Source organism: Pteropus alecto, unplaced genomic scaffold (genome assembly GCF_000325575.1).
Source record: "Pteropus alecto unplaced genomic scaffold, ASM32557v1 scaffold146, whole genome shotgun sequence".
Classification (NCBI taxonomy): Eukaryota; Metazoa; Chordata; class Mammalia; order Chiroptera; family Pteropodidae; genus Pteropus; species Pteropus alecto.
Genome location: NW_006442107.1, coordinates 3,477,704 through 3,504,198, shown reverse-complemented (window position 1 = coordinate 3,504,198; position 26,495 = coordinate 3,477,704). Strand labels below are relative to the sequence as shown.

The window sequence follows — 26,495 nt, the reverse complement described above, 5'->3', positions numbered from 1 at the left end:
ACATCCACTGGGCCCTGGGGATCATGATGGGTGCCATCTCTCCTTTCAACACTTTCATAATCGACTCCTTAGAGAACTGCTCAGAAGTGCGACCATCCGAGGCCATTAAGAGTCTACCAGGCTGAGCGTCAGACCCTCTGAAACAGACTCCAGTTTGATGCCACCTTGAAGACTCCCTGAATCTGCAAGGAGGAGAACTGGGTCGCAGGGGCCACACCCAAAGTTTGGAGATTTGCCTAAAGTCTGTATGTTTAACCTAAAATAAGTGGATGAACACAGGATGTCTGAGCCTTAGGCTTCAGCAGAGAACCATGCAGAAGGGAGAGTTACTATCTAAAGAACTTAGGAAGTATCCTTGGGAGCAACGTATGATGCCAAGAGAAGATGAATCAGACCAGAGGTGGGATGGGGGTGAGTGAGTGCCGCCAAGCTCCCAGACGTATGATGCCAAGAGAAGATGAATCAGACCAGAGGGGGTGAGTGAGTGCCGCCAAGCTCCCAGAACAACACGGCACACCCAGGAAACTGGACTTCGAGAAGACCCAGATAACATATTACATTTGACACAAATAAGAAGGCACAAATCAATGATACCTGTCACTTTTCACTTGCAGTGTTAAGATCGGAAGTGCCCTGTGCATCACTGGGAAAAATGACTTAGGGATCGAGCAATCCCCTCTTTTCCAGGAAAGAATGGCTCGAGAAAGATAATGACCCATCCAACAGGCGGAAAAGTTTGAGGAGCAAGGAGGCTATCCTAAGGGTAAGTGGGCCAGGAATTCAAAAAGGGGGACTGGCTTATGTGACAACAAAGTGTCAGGAACTCCAAAGAAGGAATCAAGGTAGAGAAGCAAACAAACAAAAAAATCGGCAGGATGCAGAGTTAAATTTTGTTGTTCTTATTAAAATGCATGTGCATGACCAAGATAATATCAGGGCTTATAAACACCCTCAAGTTTAAAAATCTTTACGTTCGAGATTTTGGGCATGAGGACGTCTGGGTAATGGCCATTAGTGCTAACTCCTGCCTAAACGGATGGCTACTAGATCTAATGCTGACATGCAGGCTAAAGTCAGGTAAACTCATATCTTCTTAGACCAACAAGTACCTTTTAACAACTTCCCTAACTTAGAACAATTTGGAATACTTTTTTAAATTGATGATTTTTATTTAGCTCCATTGGACTTCTGTATCTACCACCTGCTCCCATTCCTAGTCCATTACAGGGCTAAGTGCCCATTAGGCATATATACACTACTTCATAACAGCCTGTGAATTGGCCTTAAGGGATGCTGTGCAACAGCACTGTCACCTTGTACTGCACATATTAACTTCGCTCCCAACTCAATTAGAAAACTGGAAACCAGAATATGGGCAACAAAAAACAAACTTGCATTGGAACCGTGGTTGCACTACTGATTAACTATCCGGCTTTGGACAAAGCCATTAACTTATTTGACCCCCAGTTTATCTCAATCCAGTATCTTATGACTTTGATCCCCCACTATGCTCTTTTAAGTAGTCGCCCTGACTTAGGTACCTAGGTCTCTAATTCATCTTAACACTCCTTCCAGATTAAATGTCTAAAGCATAGTTCTAATTATGTTTTCCCCACTTGAAAAGAGCTAACTACTCATTGCCTATAGAATCTAATCCGAACTCCTTACTTGAGCATTCAAAATCCTCCACAATGCATATCCCTAACACTAAAACCCTTAATAAGTGGGAGCAAACTATTGTGCTTGAAAAGAACAATGGGCTTTTGAGTCTCAGAGTAGGGTCTGAGTCGAGTTCTGCCATCAGTAAGCTCTCTGTAAGCCTTAACCATCTTACCTCCCATTTTACAGATTTGCTACAACATTATATGAGATGACCTCTGCACTTCATGTAAGATGATGGTATTGCAGTTCAGCCAAACTGGACGACTCGTCAGTCTGTGAAACTACACACTTCCTCACCACTGCCATTTACAGTTTTCCCTCTGCCTGAAATTACCAATGGACACATTTCCACTGGAGTCCTGCCCACGTCCCAAGTCCACTCTGTCCAGACCCCTGATCCAGGCAGCCCAGCAGGCCCTTATTTCTCCATATTCTGAAGTCCCACATCATTTCTCTGGGCCACTTTTAATACATTATCACATTGCAAATTACACCGGTTTCAAATTATGGTCACTTAGAGCTGCTTGTGAGGGAGATCATTTATAAACACAAAATTCTACCCAATGTCCTTCAAAAATACAGCCCATGTGTGCCTCCATCCATTCAGCCCAATTATAGACACAACTTAGCTGGTAACTTGGGTCAATCTGCTTTTCAATAAATCCTTTTCTCCTGAGCCCAGTGAAATTCTCTTTATTTAGCAAAAGGAACATCATGGTCAAGAAATTATACACTCAGCGTTATTCAGGGGCAGGCTACTGTCTGTCAGGAAGGTACACATTATTCCAAACAGGAACAGTCCCTGAAAGGCCTATGCCTCAGGCGAGAGCACAGGATTCTGAGGTAAAGAATCCAGCCATCCTCCACCTTCCAGGTAAATCACCAACGGCCGACACGGACGTGCATAGCTTCCCCAGTTCACACTGGACCCCCATCCGTGACACCTTAGAGGCAGGATCTAATTGCTGCTAAACCACCTAAACCAGCAAAAATTTCCCGCCAACCCACTGTAGCATTTTAAGCTCCCTGAACAAGGTCCACCAATCTCCCCTCCCCGCTTCCTGGTGGGGCTGCGTGGGGAGGGGAGTGGAGCAGATGGCTATCAAGGCTCCTGAGGTCACTCCACTGCAGGAGAGCCCTGCTGATCAGCCAAAGAGACCCCGCTTGGACTTTGTTTTGAGAAATCCTCCTGAAGTGTTGTCTTGCTTGGGTTTCCTGTGGAGAATAATTTGTCACCATGGCCTCCTAATAAACAATAGGTATACAGGACCCTCAGGGAGACACCACTCTAGATGTCCCCAGACTAAGAGAAGCCCCAGAAGAGCTTCAGAGCAACCATCTTGGTGTGGGCAAGGCCAGGTGCCCCATCTCAAACACAGGTGGCACCTGTGGCACTTCCATCCTCCCACTTGGCACCCCGTGCCCTAACAACCACAGTCCATCCACACACTAGTCACTGAACTAAGAGCTCATGGAGTGCAGGCACTCACTCTAGCCTTGAATCCCCAGGGCTCCTGGCACTCAAACTTCTCCATTCCCGTTCCCCACACCTTCCCCATGTAAACAGCACCAGCCTCCACGCACCAACTCCAGCTACAAATCTAGGAGGCACTGTGGATTCCTCCCCATCCTTTTGAACTCATCTCCTGATACAGTCGGCGCTCTTCTCTGTACCTCTTAGCCCCAGCCATCATCGTATGACATGCATCACAACAGCAGACTTCTGCCCTCAACTCTCATCCTCCTGTAATACAGCCTCCTTACGTGACTTTCTGTACGTGAGTATTGGATCACACCTTGCCCCCACCTTAAGCCTTCCCATGGTACTCCTCTGCCTTCTCAGAGCCAAGCTCCACTGTGTTCACGGCTCTATGGGAGCCAGCACCTCTCTTCCCGGCTTCATCTTGTGTCATTCTTCTCTTTGTTCATCATGTTCAAGCCACACAGGGCTTCTTTCTTTGTCCCTTCGCAGTTCACAGGTGCCTGAAGCGAGTCCAGCTCAAACTGATTCTCCCCCTTTGCTCTCACAACTCTTAATTCTTGGTATTCAATCTTCTCCTGCCTTATGGCAACTCATGTATCACTGCTTTTCGATGTAATTAATTACCTACTTACATCATGCTCGAATGGTGGACAAAATTCTTAGCCATGTATCCCTTGCTTAGGTTTCATAAGACTACTGGGTGCCAGTGCTCCCATTTTAAAGAAGATAAAATGCAAGTTCAGAAAGGCCAAGTGATACGCCCAGTGTTCTCAGCGAGCGAGGCACTGAGCACAAACTCCATCTGCCTGCACAAATTCGCTGTGGGATGTGCTGTGACGTCTCTAACTTTGTTACACTCTTTCTTGTATAATAAAACGTCTCTTATTGAATCCCTCCTAACAAATCTAGCCTCGGTATAAGAGATTAGATATGAATCAGTTGTCCTCAGCACTGGTTGGCTACACCTCACCCCCTTAGCTGAAACATCACTTCTGCAGAAGCCGTACCCTCCCTTCATAGCATTCACTATATAATTTATATTTTACTTGTCTCCTTGGTAGTGTACCTTACACCCTTGTTTCCCCACGAGCCCGTAAGTCCCATGATGGCCAATCTCAAATGCAGGGGCTTGGGTGGGTAGGGCGGCACCTGGATTAGGTCAAGAGGAGAGCACTGGCAGGGGCTGCCACACATAGTGTTCCATACAGGCCAAGTCCAGGGTCTGGACACCTCTAGGGGTGTGCAATTTAGTGCCCACAAAAATCAAACTTGGTGGTCTCTGCCCTGTGCTCAGTCTCCCACGCTTGCCCATGAGAAGGGGACTAAGAGCAGGGGTCCCATGCCTCAGACAGGCACGACTCTATTTTCCTGAACTGGGCCCTCTTGAGGGAGGATAAAGAGGGGAAACGTGCACTGAGGCCCCCCACACAGTGCAGCAGTCAAACAAGAGGAAGGGGGAGTCCGGCTAAGACACACTAGGAAGGGGTCCCCATCTCTAAGGCCCTCCATTGTGTCCTCCTCTGGTGACAAATCATCTGAAAATTTGGGTGTGTCAGTGGAATATATTCTGTTCACTAATGGGATCATAAATCTACTGTTTCTTGCCTGTCTATGTCTGTCTGGTCTCTAATTATACTTTCAACACCATCATCACAACATAGATCATCTACGATGGTTTAAACAAAACTGCACAAGAGAATGGGGACACGATTTTTAATTAAGAATTCTGTTCAACCAAAATGTTTGTGTCAGTACCACGGACAGCGTTAATGACTGGGAGACACGCTAGAAAAATACAATTAAAATGAATCTGAGATGCAATGCTAAAAAAAATGACAATACTGTAGGTGATATGACACTATCTTTAAAATCTTGAATAAGCAAAAATAAACAACATAATGCTTAGGGATATAAAGAAAGAACTATATTAATACAAAATGATACCAAAATCCTATTGGAGTGGAGAAAATTAGGTAAAGTCAGGTGGAGGGCAGAATCAGATTGGGGCAATAAAATTAGGTCCTGTGGGGAGGAAAGAGAAAGGCTGGGGACCGAGGTAAGTCAGGGTAGAGGTTGAGTTGGGTGAGAGGGATCCAGAAAATTACAGTGAGGCAGATTTGGGCCGGATACAGATCTGCACGACTACAATGAGTCTAAAGTTAAAGGCTTCCTCCCAAGGTAGGAGGCACTACAGAACCTTTCTGCCGTGAGAGGAGGCCGGGCCAGAAAGCCCCAAGCAAGAGACTCTATGAGCCGTGCCAACAAGAAAGCCAGACCTCAGAGTGTGGAAGAGGAGGTACATCCTGGGCTCCTGGAGGGAGGGCACCTGTGTGAGGGGGTCCTCCAGGCCCTGGGTTCCAGCCATGAGGGAGGTGGACAGGCATCCCTGAACACCCCTACCATCGGCCCCACACCACCACGCCCTCCCCTCCACCAGACAGGGCTGTGTGCTCGGGCACAGCTCAGAGCTCAAGCCATCGGGAGGGCCGTCATAAATAGTCCCTGGAAACTGCTTTAATTGATACTTAACCATCAGAGTCCCAAGGGTCTTCTCAGTAAGAAGAAATTGAAGCTCTGACAGTGTAGGAGCTAAGTACTTGGCACTAATATCCAAGTATCATTTTCCCACTTCAGTTTCGCAGCAGCCTTGGGAGTGCAAAGTCCTATTTATAAACTACCTAGGTGCAATGTGAGACAGGTAGCCGCGGAATTAATCCATCCCTTCCACTTACTTGCATTCGCAGGAGAGGCTTCTCCTCTCAGATGTGATAGCATTGCAGAAAGAACCTCAGGGAGATGCAGCAAGCCCATCCCTCACTGGCAGAGAGGCAGGGGCAGGGTAAGGCTAAAAACTGTTTAGGGGGCACCTCACCATAGACAGGGATGCCCCAGCTTCTCGGCTATTAAAATAAGGAGCTGAGAGATAATCCCTAAGACCTCCTGCTCCTCCGTAATTTTGTGATTCCAGATCCAGGTTATGACTGAGCTGTGTGATACGGTCCACCTCAACAGCAGTTACCTGCTAACGTCAAAAATACATTTTAGAACTCAGAAACCTGTAGGTTTAGGCAGCAGTGAGCAACAGAGGCAAATGTTTTCTGTAATTTTATATTTTCTAGACTTGTTTTGGTTGATGTTATTAGTGGGGAGAAATTGTGATTTACACATATGATATGTGTACCCTAGAGTACCAAACAAACATCCCTTTTCAAGCTCTCATTTGGTCCTGGAACCTATTTTGCAGTGAAGGAACCCATTCAAGTAAATGTGCCAGTCGTCCAGCTGGTATTTGAAGCCAGGTGCATTATCTGAGTACCTCAGTCTAAAGCACGCTCTCGCGCGCTCTCTCTCCCGCCCGCCCTCCCTCTCTGCCAAGCTACCAGTACGATACAGGTCTTTGACTATTTCTTTTCAAGATATTGTTTCGTCCGTTCATCTTTTAAGTTTAGAGCATCCCTGAAGGTCCATGTCCACATCTTCTCTCTCGCTTCTCCACGTTGCCTCTAAGGTGACCACATCTTCCCTCATGACTGTAACTGCCACACACAAGCTGTCCACACTCATGTTTCTTCACGACCCAGAGCTCTCCAGAGAGCCAAACATATGCCAGCTGCCCACCAGACTACTACATGTGGAGGTTACACAGACCCCCCAAAGCCTACGTGTCTAGAACGGAGCTCTCCAGCTCCCCCACAAACCTGCTCCTCACCCTGCCTCCCGCAGTGGATGGCTCAGCACCTCACAACAGCAATGAAGGGGAGAACTTAGATATGGCCCTTGACTCCTCTCTCTCCCTTACTCCATGTTAGGCAAAATTGACTGTACTGCCTTGATTCTTCTTCTAATCCATCTCGCAAGTCCTGTCCCCCATCCTTTCTCTCCTGGATCCTACCACAGCATCATAATGGGTCAGTTTTACCCACTACTGAATCCATTCTCCTCATTGCTGCTGGAAAGATATTTCTAAAACACTCAAAGGCCCTGCTCAGCACCCTTGCATGAGAGATTGTAGCCTATGGGATACAGTCATCATCTTGAGTATTCCAGGCCCTTTATGATCTGATCTGTTCCCAGAAACCATTCCAGCCAGAGACATCAGGCTGTGCAAAGGGTGAGAAAGCACAGCCAGTATTCAGAGAACAGGTGCAGGTTTAGGGTTCTTGGATGCCAATATCAAGTCACTGTCTCTGGCAACACTGACTGCAAAGAACCATCTTTTGTTCACTAATCCCAGCTGTATATTAAAAACACCTGTGGAGCTTATAAAACTTTCCCTGCTGGATCCCATACCAGACCAACTAGATCACAATGTGTGGGGATAGGGTCCAGGTGTTTTGTTTTTGTTTTTTCCTTCACCACTACTATAGACTCAATGGCTTAATTAAATAGGCCACTACATAAATATGTTTAAGTACCTGCTGCAATTCAAATACTTTGTAACATATACAAGGTCAATACTAGCATAATACAATGTATCACTGAACTTAAAAGATTAGCTTTAAGAGGCTAAACAGAGTCCTGAATTTGTGGTTTTATTAACTATTTCTCCTGGCTGCAGAAAATAACAGCCTTTACATTTAATCCCAACATCTAGCTTATAATAAATCACCTAGAAATCAGAGTTTCCTCGTTAACTGGATTTACACTGTTAATACCCACACAGTTGAAATACCAAGGCAGACTGGTCAGCTTTGGATGTTAGTACATAAACACACATGCATTAAAAAGAGCATACTACTGCCTTGCTAATGCCTGGAGGCGGGAAAAATAAACCCTTGCAATGCCACCAGCTCCAAGGAATACAAAAACTTAGTTCTGGTCAAGTGGAACTATTCATGCTATTCCACATTTAACCATACTTTCTTATATCTTTCTTCCTGTATTTTTTTTTTCAATTAGTTGACATACAATATGATATTAATTTTGGATGTATAACATAGTGATTAGACATTTATATACCTTACAAAGTGATCATCCCAGAAGTCTGGTACCCATCTGACATCACACAGAGTTATTACAATATTATTGATTATATTCCCTCTGCTGTACTTTACATCTCCATGACTGTTTTTATAATGCTATATTTTTCTTTATGTGGAATTCTCTCTCCAACTCCTTCCCCCAAATTCATATGCAAATCCTATCTATCCTTCCAGGCCCAGCTCAAAGGAAACTTGCCGAGAATCCAGCTGGAGGTAGGTGCTGCTACCCCTATGTTCCCCTTGGAGAAAACTGAGTCAAAGAAGCTGAATGACTTGTTGAAAGCCACTCTAAGTTGCAGAGCCCCGACTGGACACTCAGTCCAGCATTCTTCCCCTCCAACATGCAAGGGCGCTTCAAGCACATAACACATTCAACCACAGGAGAGGTTTCAGGATGAAAGTGTCCATGCAAAGACATAGCTAGCCTCATGGCCTAGTGGATAATTCATATAACTGTTGGGCTCAGAATGAATGCACAATGAAAGGCAGCTCTAGTTATTTATCAAAAGCACTCTTATTCATGGTCTCTCTGGTACAATGTCCCAAGTCTGTGGCTCCTGGGATACAAATAAATTATAGCCATTGGGCCTCTAAACACATCTGAGTCCTCACAAGAAAAACTTGCTTTAATGGGTGGGAAAGACCTATTAGTGGAAAGCAAATCAATCATCAGTCTGTCAGGAAAAGTTGCCAACTCCAAGGAACACGAACAAAACTAAAATTGAGGAAAGCTACTCCCTGCTCTCAGCTCACACGGGCTTGATACGGTCTTAGATTTATCTCATGTGTGGAATTCCACCTACATGTCTACATGTGCCAGCCCCACTCCTCATGGTATGCCAAGGCATCCTCCCTACTTGTACTCACTACCTGGAATTTTAAGATGGCAAATGGAACCATTTCAATAGATAAAAAGACTACACTTATGTCTAGCCCTGGACTTCTGCAGTAGTGGCCTTGGGCAAAAAACAGATTCACAGGATCCTTCAATTACTTGGGCTGGGCAAGACAGTAAACAAGTTCTAACAGACAGTTTCTATTGATTCCTAACCTCCCTGTGCTCTCTCTCAAATGCATTTTTATACAGTACGAACATAAGTGGCCGAGAGCAGTAAAATGGGAGACCCAAGTAACACTGGATCATCAAAACTCACAGCATCAATTGTATCCTCCTCCATGATTGCATCTAAAATTTCGGTTTACCTTTCTGCTGACAATGTGAGTCAGGTTGGATAGCACTCCTTCACGCACTTGACAGGCACGACAACCAGTACAAAGCATACTGACTTATCCAAAGAGAGGGTTTCTTTGGCAGAGGTGCCTGCTACTCCCTGCCCCTCCAATGCCAGCCCCAGCAGAGGGTGTGGCACTGAGTACTTTCCACAGGTTACAGCCCGAGACGCCTGTGGGCACAGGTGCTGGATCAAGTGGACAAGAACCCAAGAAGTCAAGTCAAGCCCTACTTGAGTGCCTACAAAACAAAACTCTCAGCATCATGAAGGAAAGGAGAAAGGACATGGCAGGAGGACTCAGCTGTCACACGGCATTTCTTCACCACCTACCTGGCAAAATGGGGTAAAACTGTGAACTTTCTAAGTAGATGAAAATTGCGTCCTTGAGGGGCTGACACTCAAGAAAGGGACAGCGAGCATACCTAAAACAAAGGGCAGCATGTGTGCTGAAATGTGTAGCAAAGGTCATCAGCAGTCTGTGACTCTGGGGAAGGGGGACATCTGAGAGGCTCTTGTTAGATGTCAACATTGACAGCCCTAAGGTTGAGCTTAGCCAAAACTTAGATATTTCCAGTGACAGAATTTCAGAGATAGGAATTGTCTGTGTGCTGGGTTCAGGGGACAGGGACCAGAGAGCAGAACCAAAGACTTAGAGAAGTTTTTCCTTGTCTCTCCTGGGGAAAAAGAAACCTCTGCGGGGCGGGGGGAACCCTTCTGTCATAAGCTTCCTCCTTTTGGGTCAAATATTCAACAATGGCTCCCTATGAGCAGAGTGACCATTTTAATGCAGACAATTGACTACTCCTTTGGAAAGATGTTGGGTTCTAAATATTTACACGCTTTGAGGGGCTGGGTAATGTAATTAAAGCAATCCTCAGATATTCCCAGGACCAGAATTTGCTTGCTGTTTTAATCTTTTTTAAAAAACCATTCTGGGCTCTCCTTTAATAATCTTAAATGCCGAAATCCAGGCTATTCCCAGTAATAGTACCTACTAAAATACAAATACGTCTTTTTGGACAGGTTTCTTTACCATATTCACACTTTGCCCCCTGCCCTGATCCTACCTGTCTCAACATTACTTTATCAAGTCTAGGCTCAAATGATGCCACCTAATGTAGTCCCATCAACGTCTAACCACTATGCTGCACAACTAAAACTAATATTGAATGCCAACGGTAATGGAAACATTTTTTTGAATTTCAAGAAATGTAGTTCCTCTCCACCTTCTCTAAAACAGCATCTCTAAATTTGCTACTCTCTCCTCTTTCATTATAATTTTGGGGGCATAACAGCTTCACTGAAATATAATTCACTTACCATACAATTCATCCATTTAAAGTGTATAATTCAATGGTCTTTATTATGTCCACAGAGTGTGTAACCATCATCAAAATCACTTTTGGAACATTTCATCCCCCTCCAAAAGAACCTCATGTCCATTATCGGTCTCTTCCCATCGCCCACCAGTCCTCCCAACCCTGGGCATTCGCTAATCTACTCTATGCCCTAGAGGCTTCCCCATTCTGGACTTTCATATGAATGAAATCGCTGCTCTATAACGACCTTTTGACTGGCTTCCTTCACTTAGCATAAGGTTTGTCAAGTTTATCCATGTAGCATGTGTCAGTACTTCATTCTCTTTATGGCTGAACAATACGTATAATATTCTACTGTGTAGATATACCACCTTTTGTTTATCCATTTTTCAGTCAATAGACATTTGGGTTGTTTCTATTTTTTAGCCATTATGAATAATACTGCTATAAACATTTATGTACAGGGATTTGTGTGGACACATGTTTTCATTTGTCTTGGGTTATATATAATAGCTCTGTGAATTTTCTTAAAGGATAAGCAGTCAAAATCCCTTTCACTTTGAGAGCCTATCAAATTCTAACATGTCAAAAGATGAGACATAGAATATTATTTAGAAACAATTCCAATCATTTTATTTCTCAATATGCTACATTTGGTGATTTTTTTTAAAGCGGCTAAAATGGAATACAAATCCCTTAACTCTGAAGTGTTTTACCTGGCAAATCAAACAGCTCTCCTTTTACTTCAAAAGTTTATCAAATAAAACATTTCAAAAACTGTGATTCCCCTAGTCACCAGACTGATTTGACTTTCCAGAGTCCTAGAAATGCCAATTAATATTAAATTTTAATATACTGCCTATAGAAATTTTGGAAAATTCAAGCATCTCACAACATAGAAGTCAGTGTGGAGATTTCAGTATAACTATTTTTGCAGCTCTTTGTTTCTTGCAGGAGACCTCACATAGGAGTTCGAATGGGCTACTTTAAGAGTAGATATTTTCTCAGTTGCTCATACGTTTCTGCTTGATGATACATATACCCTTTTTAGTCTAACTTCCTTATGCTATAAAGAACTTTGCATTTTCATGTAGTATATTTTCTGCTTCTTTTAAAAAATATGTTGATTGGAAACTTATGTGCATGCAACAATTTGCACAAGGATGTTCATAGCAGCTGTATTCGTGACTACCACATCTTGGAAGCAATCAAAGTGTCCTTGAGTAGGTGAATGGATAAACTGTGGTACAACCAGACAATGGAATATTATTCAGCACTAAAGAGAAATGACCTAGCAAGCTAGGAAAAGACATAGAGAAAACTTAAATGCATGTTACTAAGTGAAAGAAGCCAATCTTTTAAAAGGCTATATACCTTATGATTCCAACTATATTACATTCTGGAACAGGCGAAACTATGGAGACAGCTGGAAGATCAGTGGTTGCCAGGGATTGTGATGGTGGGCAGGGATAATTAGGTGAAACACAGAAGACTTTTAGGGTTGTGAAAATATTCTATGGGATACCATTATGATGGACACATGTCATTTATACATTTGTCTAAACCTGCAGAATGTACAACACCGAGCACAAACCCTAATGTGAACTATGGACTTTGGGTGACTATGATGTGTTAATGTAGGTTCATCGATTGTAACGAATGCACCACTCTGGCGGGGGGATGTGGATGATGAGACATGCTACGTATGTATGGGGCAGGAGTACATAGGAACTCTCCACACCTTCTCCTCAATCTTGCTGTGAACCTAAAACTGCTTTTAAAAATTGTCTTGATTAAAAAAAAAAAGATATGTTGAGAAAGATCTTAAGTTGTTCATTCCTTGTATACTACAGAACCCACTGTAAAAATATGTCTAAAGATGCATCTGAAATCTTTAAAATATCAATGCGAAGATCTTGCTTGAATTGGATTGACGTCATCAATCGTGAAATGCTCTACAAAAATTATAACAGCTAACTCATACAGCACCTTCCATGTGCCAGGCATTTTCCATGTATCAAACGACTGACTCTCAGAACATTCCTAGGAATAAGGTCCTGTTCTTATCATCCCCATGTTACAGAGGAGAAAACAGAGTTTGCATAACTTGTCCAAGGTCACACAGCTAGTAAGTGGCAGCATGAGACTCAGACTCTGGCAGCTGGCTCCAGCATCCATGCGCTTAATCACTGGACCACACAGCTGCTTCTGAGATGAGGGGGGGCTGCCACTGGAATATGGCACCGTAACACAGTGGTTTTGGTGTGAAGCCATTTCAGTTACCACTCTCAGGCTAATAAATGATGGATTTAATAAGTAGTTTTAAAGGATCACAGGGAAGAAAGGAGGGAGGAACGGAAGGAGGTAGACCAATATCCCAAACTAATGAAAAGAAGTAGCCCACTTGTCTCCAACCAGCTCAGATGAAGATCTGTCCCACAGTCCCTGCGATCACTATTGCACTCTACTTGTCTAAAGGAAGAATCATGTGAAACCTTGTTACGTCAGATGAAGATCTGTCCCACAGTCCCTGCGATCACCCAGCTTGCACTATTGCACTTTACTTGTCTAAAGGAAGAACAATGTGAAACCTTGTTACATTCCAGAGCCATTTCTCTACTTGGAAGAGAAGACAGTAAATCAGACAGACACAACAGACCCCCAAATAAGACCTGATTGACATTTGAAAAATGAAAAGCTCCTAAACATACCTTTAAAGTGTACTATTATCAAGTAGTGACTACAGAAACTCTAACCTACTACACACAAAATAAACTGTAGAAGTCACAGTTCTTAATATTTGCCTTTGTAAAATTTAAAAGATAGGCTAATGGGTTATTAAAATACAAATGAGAGGATGGAAACTGGACAGGGCTCGGGTCAACCTCTGTTGTTCTCCTGCTTTTTTTCCCAAATTGTTATAGAATCGATCCACATCTGTCCTTTTCATGCTGACCATTCTATGTTGTTCTAGAAAACACTATCTTCCCTTCCACCCTCCTTACCAAAATTCACTTGTTCTCTGGTCCAATCTCTTAAACTAGCCATTTCTTTGAAAAACGGTCTCACAAACTATAGTCATGCACTACTTAGTGAAGGAGAGGGATATATTCTGAGGAATGCATCACTAGATGATTTCGTTGTTGTGAAAACCTCATAGAGACACTCACACAAACCTAGATGGTGTGGCGCACCACACACCTCGATTACACGACATAGCCTACTGCTCCTAGCAACAAGCCTGCACAGCAGGATACTGTACAAAACGAGATTAAAGCAAGCACAAGAGAAAAAGATCCCATCAAGAGACGTAGTAAATAGGAGGTATATGAGGCTGCTGCAAGCATAACAAGGCATACTGCTGTACAGAAAGGTTTTTTTTAAATAATTAGAAAGAGTACACTCAAAAATAATGATTAAAAGTACAGTATGCTAAATACATAAACTAGTAACATAGTTGTTTACTTTCATTATCAAGTATTATGTAATGTATATAACTGTATGTGCTGAACGGCTGTATGACTGGCAGACCAGCAGGTTTGTTTACACCAGCATCACCACCAACTCGTGAGTGATGTATTGCGCTACAACAGCACTAGCTGACAGGAATTTTTCAGCTCCGTTATAATCCCACAGGACCACCACCATCCATGCGTTCCTTCACTGACTGAAATGCCTACGACATCTCATGAAAGAGTCATTCTGATGATTTAGCACCATGACAGTAAAGACATCTTTGATTAGTTGTAAGAACGTTGCATCATCGGCCCAACTCAGTGAGAGAGGAAAGAGCACTGGAGAACAGGAAAACTTGGTTGCTGAAAGGAACACTGACCTTTAGCTGTGTGATCTGGACAGGATCCACCAACTACCTCACGATGCTGAACTGTGATCAACGTCCATTACCACGGTTCAGATGAGAAGTGATGGAGTATTTTCATTGACTTATTATCATTCATCACAGCGAGAAACGATTAGTAAATTTCTATTAATGGATTTACATCCCAGGAGAAAAGGAGAGAGCCACGGTCTCCTCCTCTGGTCAGTCTAGATCTGGATCCCTAGCTAATAATGGATGCCACATTTCATAGGATATTTCAAAAAACTGGAATATATTCAGAGCGAGTCATTCAGAATGGTGAACTGTTGCATGAAGAATGCTAGTCAGACCAGGAAGAGTTCGGCGTAGAGAAGAAAAGACTAAATGAGCATCCCCAGAGCAGCCTGTTTTGGCAGCTGCTCCAGAAGAGAGGCAGGAACTGGGGTGGGAGTAAGTGATGGGAGGCAGATATTTGCTTACCTCTGAGGAGCCTAGACGTTTCCAGAAAAACTAGGTACAACATAGAAAATGTTTTTTTTTTTAAAAGAAAGGAACCCCTATCATAAAAGATTTGGCCTCAAAAGCCTTCCGATTTCACATAAGGGAGTCTTAGTCATTCTGTGCATTTCGTGAGCCCTCTGTGAAACAAGGGCTCTGCAAATGTAAGTAAAATGAACAGAATTGTAGCAATAACCTCATACAAATGGCAAGAAAAACCTCTGCTTTGGGTCGCTGAGCTAGAGTTCATACATATCAGGTAATTGTGAAGGCTCAATATGGGCAATGACGTATGGAATAAAGCTTTGGGGGCGCAACGACCCAGAGAGGGAGCAGAACAAACTAGAGTGAGAATATATTGATTCCCAATATCCTAGATGAAGACTGGTACTACACACTTAAACTAAATGCAGCTAGACTAAACAGTTCACACACCTATATTAAGTCCTCGATAACCTCCCAGCAAACACGAGGTTAGGGGTATAGCTCTACTCTTAGTAAGAGTGACTAATTGGAGAAGTCGCGGGGTGCTAAGATTTCCCCATTGTTTCTCTCTGTGCTATTAGGTGAAAGACATTTTCTAAAAAGACATCCTATAATTCTAGTACTCTTGGTATTGCTCTTCTAAGAAGGTTAATTCCCCTTTTAACCAGAAAGAACATCTTTTTTAAAGCAGGTCATCGATCATGAGGCATTTTGTTCTCTAGTTCTGGGAATACAGAGGACTGAATTCATTTCTGTCATCTTTTGGCTGTAGGTGTCCCTCCTCTGGCTTCCAACGTTATTAATCTATGATGGGGGCAGGAGCCAGGCGGGCTCCAAAAGCATTCGGTTTTAAATGCATCTGCTATGGCTCTAAAGGACATAAGCAAAGTGCTTTCTCCTGGACCCTCTGCATCACCAGCAGGCTCTCTGCAGCATTCCTCATGTGTAGAAGGGTTCTCGCACTTCCCAAGGCTCCGCTGTCGGCAAAGATCAGGTGGATTGCCAGAGTTACACAGGTGGTTTCGGCAAAGTTCTCTTTCTGCGTCACACTGCACCTGGGAGTGTTTAATAAGTATCAACACCTGAGCCCCATCTGTTTAACTCAACCTCTGGGGGTGAGGCCTGGGCACGGTTACTTTGCAACTTTCTCCGTGATTCTCCTGGGCAGCCGCTGAGAATCATGGCAGAAGAGGCCAGGCATCTACTAAAACTGGAGGACCCTCTACCTTTTAACACACTTTTAAATTTTCTAACTTCTTTCCTTGATCAAAACCCACTCTCAGATCCTTAATTCATGCTGACATGTCAAAAACAACAGAGCAGCACTTAGAGACTGGAGACACCATTAAAACCTGTGACACAGATTCTTTTGGGGAGCAACAGTTCTGAATCCCAGAAATCATACTCATCTATTCCAAAAGTTTGCCAAACACTGGTCCAAAGACTTGCTCCTTTCTGAATCACATGTAGAGTTTTAAGAGATACAGATGATTTGGTTCTATCCTTGAAATTCTGATTCAAAACAGTCGGGGTGAGGGAGTGTCCCTCAGAGATTCCAACGCAGGGCCATTAGGGGAACCTCTGCTGACTCCATCCATGGGCAAGGCCAGCCAGTCTTGCACTGGATTCAATTCTCTTTAACTCCATGATAAACAACCTTCCCGGGGATTTCTTCTTTTTATTTTTAAGCCAAACAATGTCCCTTGTTGCATACCTATGTCCTAATATAACCGAAGAGCTACTAAAAATATAGTGCTCTTTAACCCAGTCCAGAAAGATGACACTGACAGAGACCATGGCCATGCACTCCTAATCATGTCTCTGGTGATGGGGATGCGCTGCACCGAGTCAGCCTCCGGCCCTCACCTTCTTCCTCCTGTAGCACACCGACAGGAACCACTGCGGGTGGCTGGGCGACAGCTTCTCCTCTATGGACCATGAACCAGACGACAGACGTTTCATCTGTGGCTTCAGACACTCCCTGGACACTACACGAGTCATCTCTTTTGAACATGCACCGCTATCAGCAGGGAAAACCATGAGCATGCTTCCCCAAGATACACATTTATAAATTACTTTCTGTGCCACTGTACCAATATACTGTGCACATTATAAAAGATATACAAACGTTATTTTAAATACTAAAAGAATATGAAAAAATAAATTTATATTTTTCCTACACTGCAGTGAATTATATTCCAAAACCTGATGTGCCCTAGCAGTTTGAAGACCACTGCCCTAACCAGCTGATTCACCACCACAGGCACAGAAGTGACCAAGTCTCACTTTTGACCACTGCGAAAAGCTGCTTTTGGCCTCCACCACACGCTCAGTTAGTGGTATCTGGCAGGCTGTCTTTTGAGCAACTGCCTATAAGACAACTGAATAATCATTTAGTTCCTACAGTGTAATCTATAACTTTCCCTTTGCTTAGGCTGACGACGGCATCTCTGTGAGGGCAGCGGTGTCCACATTCTAACACCATTCCAGGGGCTGCTCAGCCAATAACAATGTGATTTCAAAGTGCAAAACTGATACTTGTTGGTTTTCCGTATATGACAGTCAGTTTAGATATAATACAGTTGAGGCTACGGTTTCTCTAGACAGATTGGCAACCATCTATAAATGTCTATAATTCTAATTTTAAACATAAACCTATAAAAACGTTCAAAAGAACTTTCCTAGTCACATGGACTTGCCTTCCTTCCACTGCCCGCTCGGCCCTGCTCTCAGAGGGTGAGCTATAAAGGGAATCCCACTCAGCTCTGAATTCTCCGACCAGCACTTCTTTTGGACACTGTGAATGACAGTGATAAGATATCACCTATTATTTTTCATCGATATTTTCACTACCGCCGTCACTACTATCAGCAACTTAATTGAACACTTACTCTGAGCCAGAAATCATTCTAAGCACTTTGCATTTATCAACTCATTTATTCTAACTATCTTATGTGTTACACACTGTATTGATCCCCATTTTACAGATGCAGGCACTGGTGCAAAGCGAGGTTAACTTAAGTTGCCAAGGTCACACAGATCTGTTTTGAGAACTCAGGCAGTCTTGACCTTGGACGGCGAGCTGCCTTGTTTCACGGCGTCTTCTTTTCCTACTAAGGCACAATGTGAGACCGTTTACAGCCACTCTGTCTTCTGGAATATAAATATAAAAATATGCAGTTAAAAAAGAAAGAGTGGTTAACATGGCATGAAAGACATCACCGTGATGTAAACGGACGTGCCATTTCATCCCGCTAGGCTTCATGTTTTATTAGCTTTTCTCACCGAAAATTATTTCAGACACCTTGAAAAACTAAATCTTACTCACGCGTCGCCATCACTCTGAATTTCGAAAGACACTCATGTGGGGTGACAAGTTGGACTCTGACATCAGAACAAGGCTGTGTAACAAGAACAGTGAGCGGCAGCCACAAGAGTTCGCCTCCACTGGGCACTACCCAGCAAGGGACTCTGCGTGGCGCTTCACACAGGTGAACCTGGTTTTCTTTTACACTTGAGAAGGGAAGTGAACACACACATATTCTCCTGCTGAGGACATGGAGGTGCCTTCAGCCAAAGAACTCGACCAGCTTGGAAAATGCAGAGGAAGCGGTGAGTCCAGGCTGCCGGCCAGGTCCGCGCAGGCCGCCGCCTCAGACGCGGGAACCCCAGACAGCACATCTGACCGATCCAGCGCGCACAGGTTTCAACAAGATTTAAAAATATAGGCGAGTACCTGACTAAATGTTTAGTTTTATCAGATTAAATTATTAGTACCTAGAGAAAGAAGTGCTGCCAGTGCGTTATCAAAACTCATCCAGATTAACATTTCTTATTCAGTGTGTAAGAGCAGAAGCAGCAGATTTGTTCAAGCCAGGGAGACCTAAAATATCAGATGCAAAAATCTTGATTCAAAAAGATACGCTCGCTGAAATAATGGAAGACGGAGACAAACGGTAGAATTTAATATGGGTCACTGTTACTCCTGCTCAGCACACAGAAAATCAATTGCACATGTGCAGAATGAGGACAACACATCCTAAAGGAGGTACGATTTATAGTGGCAGGAAGATCAGTGGTTACCTGGCATGGAGGGATGGATTTCAAAGAAACTCATGGAAACTTTTGGGAGCTAAGGAACTATTCATTATCTGGATTGTGGTGATGGTTTCACAGGTGTATACATACATCAAAATCTGTCAAATTGTACGTGCAATTTAATGTGTGTAACTGCAGTCTAAATATGTACAGTTTATTGCCAGTCAATTAAATCTCATTAAAGTTATAATAAAATAGTTCTGCATATGTGGATGGGGGGGAGAGGGACAGAAATTTAACAGCTTGCAAATTTATTAAATGTCGATGTAAAATGCCTGCCAAAAATTAATGTAATTTATCGGCTCCTCTAACAGAAATTCTGTATAAGTGGTAACTCTTCATCTTACCCAGCAGACCATATTGAGACCACCAAAATCAGAAAGACCAACCAGATGGCGTCCAAGGATGACCGCAATGGGAGAGGCCCACGAAAACCACACCAAGGAGGACTGGCTGTGGGGCCGGGATGTTTGGCCCAGAGTGGGGAGAGGACACATGAGAGCAGGGCTGCCATGTGTCCGGGAATGACCGCTGTGCAGTGCAGTGCACAGGACAGAGCTCAGACCCACAGGTGGAAGCAAACGGAGACCGAGGAGAGTGCCGAGTAAGGGAGAAATTCCCGATGATAAAGGAGGTTAAAAGCAGAACACACCTGCGAGACAGGGTTACTTGTACTGGGGATGGTCCACTGGCACCCTAAGGACCAGCTGCCAGGACATGGTCTCCCGAATCCTTACAGCGCAACCAATTTCTACCAGATGCTTGCAGGCTCTCTCCTTTCTGACATGCTATGACGCCCCAGGTAAAATGAAGAGTCAATATTAACAAACTGAAGAGTCTTCCAGCTCTATGATTTTTTGATTGGGGACTTAACTTCACAAGGCACACTGGGCACATCACAGATAATCAACTCTTAGTAACATTCATGACCTCTGCAGTGTCACAGAAGTTAGACCAGGAAAATGGTCCAGTCCTATTCCTTTCTAAACTCACGATTTTAAAAGGAGATGGCAGTACACACTATCAATCTCTTTTAACACAGGGATGTCATCAGCTACATTCACGGCACAATTAAATAACCTTCCCTTAAACTCAGAAATTTAAACGATAAAACTAGAATTTTAAACATGATAGGTAGAAATATGAAGAACGATATTATCTAAGGGATTATAAAGGATTGAAAATTGCTGCCGACCTCAGCACCGTGGCAGCCCTCGGGGAAGGCGAAGGGTGAGTACTGGCCGGCAGGGCCAGGCAGGAGGGCATGGAAGAGCAAGGGGACCAGGGAAGAACAGGTACAACTGTACAGCGCAGTGAAGAGAGCGACCCTGTGGACAAAGGGGAACTACTCGGGGCACGTTCTAGAAATAAGAGAGAGTGTCAAAGAGGAAATTAAAAGCTGTTCCTGTGTTCAGACATCTTGAGCATCTCTATACTTTGTCCTAAAGCAACCTGGTCTTGACTTGAAAGCTTAATGAATGGGAAGGAAACCAAAACTTCATTCAAAATTGAGGGCTGACAGAAGTCATGGTTTCAGAATTTCCTGTAAAAATTCAGCAAGTCATTGCTCCCTAATCACTGACCTCCCCAGCGAGTCCAACAGTCACTGTACTCAACCACAGCCGACGAATCTGTCAGCTGTAACATCCATGCCCCACGTTTCTACAGTGCTCAATGGCTTTTCAATGTTCCTCATGACTTCTCGCTGGGTCCAAGTCCCTCTCTGAGGCAGAGTCGATGCTCCCTTAAAGGGTGGGGATACTGAGGACCACAAAGGCCAAAGGGTTTGTCTGCACACACACCATAGGTGCATGAGACAACACTGCCAGGGACAGACCCCTGGGCACTCGCGTACAGCAAACGACTTACAGAAAACAAAACCAGGCTCCCCTCCCATCGGCACGATGATGTTCTCTCACTGAGAACATGAGGCTCCGTTGGAAAACACTCCACATCCCGAACGCCCTCCAAACTGCACAACCACCCTGAACGACAAACCACCGTACATCAGAAAGTGAGGAGGAAACTGACATTGGTCTAGTTAAAACTTGATCTCAAAGCAAAGTAAATTTAGGTCACCTATGATAATTCTTTTTAAAAATGCTTTCCCAAAGATTCAAGTTCCAAACAGTCTGCAGCCTCCGAGATCCTAGAGAGTCCGGAGTCCGTTCCCGTGTATCTGACCCGAGTGTTCCTTCCCTATGACCAGGATGATAAAGTTGTCAGTTCCATTTTCTTTCACCTCCAGAAATAGAAAATGCAGAGCTTCCTCATTTCTTCTCCCTTCTGCAACGCACTTCCACAGTCAGGCGTTTCTCCCCTTGCTCTGAGGGGGTCCAACGTGCTCGCTTTCAGTGCTACTATCAACAGAGGCCAGCCTCTCATTTCCACTCACACCGTCATCCTTAAACTCCTTCTCCTGTTTACCAAAGTGTTTCTATCGTTTGTTTGTTTGTTTGTTTGTTTGTTTTGGGGGGGTGGTCAGAGTACCTTTTTCACTATGGACACTCATTTCCATACTGCTCCCCTAGAAGGCCTTCAAATTCTCTCCAATCTCTTCATGCTTGTGGGGACCCAAATCAAGCAAGATACTCAATTTGGGGACCCAACCAGGGTTGATAAATTAGACCCCACCACCCCACAGTGAGCACAGGCCTTCTCTCTCCAGGACCTCCTCCCCATCTTGAAGAACGCTCCCATCCACAAGGGTCTGTTTGTCATCATCCGGCCCCGTGCCGCAGGTGTACCTAGCTGCACACTCCTCTCTCAGGATCCCAGGCAACTGCAGCCCCATCTTTCACTATTAGTCACAGCTTGGCAACATAGCAGAGCCAGATGGAAATGTGTGTGCTCAATTACCTTGGCTACCTGAGCAAATAAATCTGCTTTGCAGCATCCCCACTCTCTTTCAGAAAAATAAACAGCTCAAAAAAGGGATCAGACCCAGCCAGCCCAATAAGTTGACCCGATCCCACCAGCAAAGCTAGAAAAATGCACTGAACCTCTAGCCTCACTGCAGAACCTTAGACCCTTTGAATCATTCAAGGGAAAGGTGTATCCCTGGACCTTCGTGATGCCCGGAGCACCAGAGTCTGCTCTGTTCTGGGAAGATCACCTGACCAGTCAGCAAACACCGCTGAGGGAGGCAGCAGGGCTCCTCAGCCAACAGGCTGGGGCTGAATTCAGCTTCCCCCATTTACTATCTTCACACCCGTGGAGAATTGTTCGACATCCGTAAGTCTCCTCCTCCCTCACCTGCAAGGTGGGGATAACAAATCTCACTTGACAGTTGTGAGATGTTCTAGGCCAGCATTGCTGCACAGAACATTAGTCCCCTGAGATACTTGAACACAGTTTTGCGTCTAAATATGATCTGCAAACCCAGCATTATGCATCCCCCCACCTTGGAGATTCGGAATGCATGTCAAATAACTGCTCTGAGAAGCCCTGCCGTAAAGGAAGATGCTTCATTTGATTAATCCGGGGTTTCCCAAACTCATTTGACCATGTTTGTACCCTTGGTTAACAAATACACTTTTCTCCCAAAGTTCATCCCAGCCTTCAGGGGCCTCTACAGTCTGGCCCACTCTGTCTCTAACTGTACAGCCCACAACTCTCCCCCAGACTCACTCGCCACGCAGGTTAAACTTTCCTAGGTGCTATTCCCTGACCATGCCTTTGTTTATAATAGCTTTTTTTGATATCATTCACGCAACACACAATTCAGCCATTTAAAGTACACAAAGGGTATCAGTACGTTGGCAGAGCTGTGCATCCACCACCACAATTTTAGATCATTTTCATCATCCCCTACCCCCAAAAAACACACCCATAAGCAATCATTCACCATTTCCCCTCAAACCTTCAGCCTTAGGCAACCACAAATCCACTTTCTGTTTCTATAGATTCACTTGTTCTGGATATTTCATAAAAATGGAATCATACAATATGTGGTCTTTTGTGTCTGGCTTTTCACTTAGTTTTCACGGTTCATCCCTGTAGGAGAATGTATCAGCACTCTGTTCCTTTTATTGGCCAAATAATATTCCACTGTATGAATATACCACATTTTGTTTATCTATCCAAAAACTGAAGGATATTTAGACTGTTTTCACCTTTTGGCTATTGTAAATAATACTGCTATGAATACTCGTGTATTAAGTTTATGCATGAACTTATGTCTTCATTTCTCTTGAGTATATTTAAGAGTGAAATTGCTTGGTCACGTGATAACTCTATACGTTTTACCTTTTGAAGATCTACCAGATTATTTTACAAAGCAGCTGCACCGATTTACATCCTAAGTAGCAGTGTATGAGGATTCTAATTTATCAACATCCTTGCCAACATTTGCTTTTATGTCTTTTCGATCACCGACAGCCTAATGAACGTGAAACAGTATTGTCATTGGGGTTTTGTGACCATGTCCTTTAAGGCCCCACTTCAAAGGGCACAATCACTCTATTCTACCCATTTAGATGCATTCTTCTCACTCTATGTATCCATCAAGATGCAGCTTAAATCCTACAGTTTTCTTGGACCATCTATGACAGTCACATCTCTGAACTCAATTCAAATGACCCCAGGCATGGCTTCTATTTACATTTCCTGTAGTTATGGGCTTTCTGGTCTACTGATGTCTTCTCTCTCCAACCAGCTCCTGTCAGCTCCTTAAGTGGGGTCTTACATTTCTTAGTGTTCAGTAAGGAACCTAGCAAATAACTGACACTTCACAAAGGTTCACTGATATGATTTAACGTAGGAGCTGAGGCTAGGGTAAAAATGAGGGAGAGAGGATTTGGGATCTCAGACTTGGAGGGAAGATTAGAAGGAAAGAAGTTCGCAGGAGAGGTCAGTCCCCTTTCTCACAAGGAACTATGTGTTCCCATGCAAAGGACAGAATTCACGAATTTGATGTTTCGTACTATTTTAACATTCTTAACTGTGAATCCCCATTTACTCACAAGTCTAGACTTGGTGAGTTCAACAAATCTTTTCGTTTTCCTCCTTTTCCTTTACTCCAGCACAGCAAGACTCTGCAGGAACTCTCAGGATGGGGATGAAGATCTGTATTTATCCCCTCGAGCTTTGACAAGAGTCACCCTCCACCCACCCACATACAAAATCAAGAGATGGAGAGTCCTCCCCCCACCACTGTGAACCACATCAAAAAAAGCCAGTCCCCAGCAAATCAAGAGAAAGAATTGCTGAGTCCAAGGCCAATTGCATCTCTAAAGACTGGAGGTCTTTAACTTTAGCTCCTCATTCCCTTTACTTTATCCCAGCTGTTACAGAAGCTCAGATTCAAAGCACACTGTGTTAGGTCATGGCTACTTGAATCCCATAATTATTTCAACAACTACTGATGAGTCAGGAAGAGCACAACACAAAGTTGGCCAAGTGCTGTTAAATGAATGTGTTCCGGCATTTGAAATTGACAGAAAAGGCCCATATTGGAAATGCAGCAAAATTTTCCTTGCATTTGACCAATGGGTCTCCTCTTTCCTTGCACAGCAAGGATTCTGTTGGAGCGTCTAATGCATCTCTTGGGTCAATAACAGAAACCTTGAGATGCTGACAACAGAACGTTCAAAAATAGCTCTCTCCTGTGGCCTCATGTGCTGGTTTTACACTTCTAATCCATGTTCATGAGCAAAAACTGCTTAAGAATTTCAGCAAAATTATTGGGCTACATCCTGGGTCTCAGCAGGTAAAACGACCATAAACCTTAAAGAAAAGCCATAAGGAAGCAATTCCTGATCCATTTTTAACAGTCAAACCCCTTAATTGTCAAATGCATTATTACCTTAGACGAGATCAGATCACCACCACCCCGGATGCCCACATCCCCTCCCCTCTAATGAGTGAGAATAAGGACCCAAACAAGTGAAACGACCAAAGTCAGAATAACCATGGGCCCAGCTTCAGGCGTGGGAGGGAAGAATGGAGGCACCTAGTCAAGAGGACCTACGGTGTGAATAAAGCTGGAGAGTAGGAGATTCTCAAAGCTATAGGTGGATTTCAAGAAGTATTTGATAAAGAACAGAAAATTTCTTATACGTCTAAGTGCAACTGGCGAAGAGAAGAGAATGGGCATGGAAAACAATCAGATACCAGTGAGATCCATGAAAGTGTCAGAGAGCTGCCAGAACTTCCAGCACGGCAGGAAGTCATCAGAACCAAGCCACACTGACCTTCTGTTTTAGAACCAAAAGAAACCATCCCATAAAGGAGGAAAGACAGTCGTCTTCAGATGAAGCAAATGAAGACTCAGCTTAAATGATTCTCCCAAGGCACAGAAGCCTGTCCAGACCCCAGGTCTCCCTCCACTGCGCCATACGCTTGACCTCCAACAGTAATACATGAGCAGGGCCAGGGGCTGCAACACATTCAAACTCAGTCGGCTCTCCACACGAAATGACCTTGAACCACACTTTCAGTTATGAGGTATGCATCAGTAGGTTACACCAAGATAAGTGACTCTTAGTCAAGTCCTGATAGCAGATTAATATAGTATGTGGTCCTTTTTATGGCATGTGGGCGGTCAAACATTGCAATCATTTTAGCACCACAGTCTCTTATCACATTTGGGAGAAATAAAATGGTTATAGATCACTCAATTTTTAAATTGCTTAGTTCTCCAATCACTGCTTATTTTGAATATGGTCACTGTACAAGTATAATGAAGCAGACTTTTTAAATACAGATCTCCACAGCCAGCAATAAAACATAAATCAGTAAGGAAGCCTATAAAACAATGTTCCCTCAAATTTAATTGGACTGAAAATTTACCCATAAATTCACTGAATAAACAGCCCACCTTAAATGGGATTCTCCTCTCACAGAAATTACTCACTTCTCTCACTAAATTAGCCTACGCAGCCCCCCAGCACTCACCCAAAGGACTTTACAACGAATGCTGCTAGCTCCACAAGATGTTCTCTGGAGGTGGCAGGAAGAGTTGGCTGAAATTATCCAGCATTTTAGTGTTAACTGGAACATGAATTTCCACTGAAACTTTGGTAAAACTATCGTTCCCTACGTTATGCCTGAAAAGTTCAAGACCAACACTGTGGTGGTGAATGTTATGTGTCAATTTGGCTAGGCTGCAGTACTCAGACATTTGGCAAACACTCATCTAGATAATTCTGGTGAAGTATTTTTTAGATGAGATTAACATTTAAATCAGCAGACTTTGAGTAAAGCAGATTACCCTCCACAATATTGGTGAGCCTCATCCAATCAGTGAAGGCTGCATGAAGAAAACAGTGACTGCCCCTAAAGAGATAATTCTGCCAGTAGATGACCTTCAGACTTAAAATGTAACATCAATTCTTCCATGGGTCTCCAGCTTGCCAGCCTTGAGCCAATTCCTTAAAAATCATCCACCCCCTTCCCCTGCATTCTCCCCTCCCC

The 26,495-nt window shown here is 43.8% G+C and overlaps 1 protein-coding gene across 1 annotated transcript in view; it reads right to left on the bottom strand.

Moving 5' to 3' along the window:
- LOC112469241 (unconventional myosin-Vb-like) overlaps positions 1-26,495 on the bottom strand; it is a 50,581-nt gene that overhangs the window by 10,911 nt on the left and 13,175 nt on the right. The gene's annotated exons all lie outside the window — the stretch shown is intronic.